The sequence below is a fragment of the Citrus clementina genome, unplaced genomic scaffold (assembly GCF_000493195.1).
Source record: "Citrus clementina cultivar Clemenules unplaced genomic scaffold, Citrus_clementina_v1.0 scaffold_1, whole genome shotgun sequence".
In the NCBI taxonomy this organism is placed as follows: Eukaryota; Viridiplantae; Streptophyta; class Magnoliopsida; order Sapindales; family Rutaceae; genus Citrus; species Citrus x clementina.
The window spans coordinates 13017020-13021606 of NW_006263303.1; the positions used below are offsets into that span (position 1 = coordinate 13017020).

The following is a 4587-nucleotide window of genomic DNA, read 5'->3' on the forward strand; positions in this document are numbered from 1 at the left end:
GCCACTTTGTGATTGATTGAATACTTTCTCAAAAGAGCTTTGAATACTTTGTTACAAAAGTAGGCACCACCATCACTGATTATTGCTCGAGGGAATCCAAAGCGTGAAACAATGTTGCTTTTCAAAAATCCTATCATCACTTTGTGATCATTGGTTCTGTATAGAATTGCTTCTACCCATTTCGATACGTAGTCAATAGCAACCAATATGTATTGATGGCCAAAAGAAGGGGGAAAGGGTCCCATGAAGTCGATACCCCATACATAAAAAATCTCAACCACTAAAATTGGATTTAGTGGCATCATGTTCCTTCGTGTAATGCTCCCCATTCGTTGACACCTATCACATGAAGAACAAAAAGTGTAAGCATCTCGAAATATAGTTGGCCAATAAAAACCACATTGTAAAACTTTAGTTACTGTTTTCTTAACACTGAAATGGCCTCCACAAGCTTGTTCATGGCAGAATGAAAGAATATTCTGAATTTCATTTTCTGGGACACATTGTCTAACAATTTGGTCTGCACAATACTTGAACAAATACGGGTCATCCCAAAAGAAATTCTTTATCTCTGCAAAGAATTTAGCCTTATCTTGCTTGGTCCAATGCTCTGGAAGTTTACCTGTAACAAGATAATTAACTATATCAGCATACCAATGTAATACTTCCACACTCATTAATTGTTCATCTGGAAATAACTCATTCAATATTAATGGCTCTGTAATTGTGTCAAAATGAAGACGAGAGAGGTGGTCCGCCACAATAGTTTCTGTCCCTTTCTTATCTTTGAATTCCAAGTCAAATTCCTGCAAAAGTAACACCCAACGAATTAATCTAGCTTTTGCATCTTTCTTTGTGAGAAGATATTTAAAAGCAGCATGATCTGTGAACACGATTATTTTACAACCAATGAGATAAGATCGAAATTTCTCTAATGCAAACACTACTGCTAGCATTTCTTTTTCAGTAGTTGAATAGTTCAACTGTGCATCATTCAATGTCATACTAGCATAGTAAATAACGTGGGAAATTTGATCAACTCTTTGTCCTAATACTGCTCCTACTGCATAATCAGATGCATCACACATGAACTCAAATGGTAAGCTCTAATTTGAGGGCTGAATGATGGGTGATGATGTCAACAACTGCTTTAACTTTTCAAATGCCACAAGACATGAATCATCAAAGACAAAAGGTATATCCTTAGCAAGTAAATTACATAAGGGTCTAGAAACTTTGCTAAAATCTTTAATTAAACGTCTATAGAAACCAGCATGCCCAAGGAAAGATCTTACTTCTCTAACTATTTTGGGTGGAGGAAGATTAGAAATGAGATCCACCTTGGCTTTGTCAACCTCAATACATTTGCTCGAAATGATGTGACCAAGAACAATACCTTATTTTACCATAAAATGACATTTCTCCCAATTTAAGACCAAGTTCTTCTCGATATATCTCTGCAGAACTAGTGTTAGATGATGTAAATATTGATCAAACGAATCACTAAAGACAGAAAAGTCATCCATAAAGACTTCAAGGAATCGTTCAACCATATCAGAAAAAATGCTTAACATGCATCGTTGAAATGTAGCAGGTGCATTACATAATCCAAATGGCATTATCCTATATGCAAATGTGCCAAAAGGGTAAGTGAAAGTGGTCTTCTGTTGATCTTTTGGTGCTATGGGGATCTGATTGTATCCTGGTAGCCATTTAGAAAGCAATAAAATTCATGGCCTGCTAATCTATCAAGCATTTGATCAATAAATGGTAAAGGAAAATGGTATTTACGTGTGACAGAATTCAATTTTCTATAATCAATGCATACACACCATCTTATAGTTACTCTAGTGGGTATCAATTCATTGTCAGCACTGGTAACTACTGTGACTCCTGACTTTTTGGGGACGACTTGCACGTGACTGACCTATAAACTATCAGAAATGGGGTAAATGATACATGCATCTAATAGCTTAAGGACTTCAGTTCTAACAACTTCTTTCATATTAAGATTTAACCGACGTTGCATTTCCCTAGTAGATTTAGCATTTTCATTAAGATGAATGTAACGCATGCAGTCTACTGAATTTATACCTTTTATGTTTACTATGGTCCATCCTAATGCTCCTTTGTGCTCTTTTAAAACATCCAACAACTTACTTTTTTGTTCGTCATTTAGGGATGATGAGATGATTACCGGTAGAGTACTTTCTTCTCCCAAAAATGCATATTCCAATGTGTTGGGCAATGGTTTGAGCTCGAGTTTTGGTGGTGATTCTGATGATGGGATGAGTTTCTTCTCTGATGGTGATAGTTGTTCAACTCTTGACTTTCATTTATTAGTGTCCATGGATGGTGCTGAGTCAAGTAGGGCGTTGACCTCATCGACTGATCTGTCAATATCAAAATCCAAACCAAAGTGAGTTAAACATATTTATAAAGGATCATCACTAAGGTTTGAAAGAAAAGTATCATCAACTATTGTTTCTATTAAATCCACATCAACAATTCCATCATCTGCATTGTGAGGTTATTTGGCAATATTGAAGATGTTCAGCTCCATAGTCATGTTGCCGAAGGACAACTGCATATTTTCAGTCCTGCATTGAATGTGAGCATCCGCAGTTGCCAAGAAAGGTCGGCCTAGAATAATGGGGATGTGCTTTCTTGAATCCTGTATTGGTTGAGTGTCAATTACAATGAAATCAACAGGAAAATAAAACTTGTCTACCTGGATAAGCACGTCCTCCGCAATACCACGAGGTATTTTCGTGGACCGATCTGCAAGCTGTAACACCACTGGAGTTGGGTGTAATTTTTCAAGTCCAAGTTTCAAAAATACTGAGTAAGGCAACAGATTTATACTAGCTCCTAAATCCAACAAAGCATTTTAAATTGTATGGTTCCCTATGCTACATGAGATAGTGGGGGAGCCTGGGTCTTTGCATTTTAGACAAATTTTATGTTGGAGTATGAACTAACGTTTTCTGTTAAAAATGCATTCTTTTGAACATGAATGTTTCTCTTTTTAGTACAAAGGTCTTTAAGAAACTTGGCATAAGATGGAACTTGTTTAATAGCATCAAGTAAAAGGATGTTAACACTTACCTGTTTGAAGATTTCAAAAATCTCACCTGTGGATTTTCCCTTTTTTCCTTTAGCTAACCTCTGAGGAAATGGAGCTTTGGGAACGTATTCTCGTGGGGCGGTTTCTTCTTTCTCATGCGGTGATGAGTCCTCAACATTTACAGGTACAATTTGATTTTCTTTTGTCAAATGCATCTCCACTTTATTGTCGACTTCTTTTCCTTTTCGCAAGGTCATGACTGTTTTGACCTCTCCATGCTGCTGTGGTGAACTAGTACTTGCTTCATGTACTCCTTTAGGATTAGGCACTAGTTGACTTGGAAACTTGCCTTTCTCAACAGTCATTGCCAAGGTCTGAAATGAAGAAGCAAGTTGTCCTACCATCTTCTCGAGGCTTGAAACTGATTGAGCTTGTGAATTGAAGCTTGCTCTCAACTCATTTCGTAGTTCATCAATGGTGCGGTTCTGTTGCTCAATCGTGGAGTGAGTAACATTCTTGAAATTCTGGAATGCATCCGGGTCTAGGTTGAGAGTGGTTCTGGTTCTGATTGTATGGTGTGAATGGTGGCTGAGAGGCTTGAGGAATTTGAGGAATTGGTGGACCTGGAGCTGCTGGTCCATTCTGTTGGAATCCTTGAGACCATGAAAAATTGGGGTGGTCTCTCCATCCAGGGTTATATGTGTTGGAGTATGGGTTGTAATTCGATGGTTTTCTCATTACACATATGGCATTGGCTTGATCTGAGTATGAGTCATGGTCATGTGGTTCTGTTGATTTAGCAGTTGATAACGATGCTATTTGTCGAGCAAGACTTTCAACCATCTCCTTGACTTATTTGATTCCTGAAGTTGACTCTCCAATGTGAACCTCATTCACTCCTTTAATTCTTCTAGTATTCCTGAGTGATCGACTCCGTTGTTGGGAATTATCCACTTGTCGTTGGAAGAATTCTCAAATTTCTGATGCACTTTTTGACATTAGCTCTCCTCCACTTGTTGCCATTAGCCATTCTTGCACATTTGGTAGTAATCCCTCCAAAAAGTATTAGCATTGGTGCCATTTCTCATACCCATGATGTGGACACTTCAAGAGTAGCCCATTGAATCGCTCCCATGTTTCGAAAAATTGCTCGTCTTCTCTCTGTGTAAACTCTGAAATTTCCCTGCGAATAGCATTGGTTTTATGCATTGGGAAATATTTATTCAAAAATTTAGTTACGATTTGTTCCCATGATGCAATGCTATTAGTAGGCAATGTATTAAGCCATGAACGAGCTCTATCCTTTAAAGAAAATGGGAAAAGTCTAAGTTTTACATCATCGTCTGAAAAATTCTCATATTTAAATGTTTGACAAATAGCATGAAAATCATTCAGATGATTATATGAGTCCTCATTTTCTAAGCCATAGAATGTGGGGAGACAATTTAGCACACTAGGTTTTAGTTCAAAGCTCCTAGCAGCTACAATTGGGTATCTTATACATGATGTGCTCAAATTAG

The 4587-nt window shown here is 37.5% G+C and overlaps 1 non-coding gene across 1 annotated transcript; it reads left to right on the top strand.

Moving 5' to 3' along the window:
- Positions 1 to 4154: 4154 nt before the first annotated feature.
- On the top strand, positions 4155 to 4258 carry LOC112095927. The gene has a single exon (XR_002904087.1). It is a non-coding gene; the product is annotated as a small nucleolar RNA R71 (small nucleolar RNA).
- The last annotated feature ends 329 nt before the right edge of the window (positions 4259 to 4587 follow it).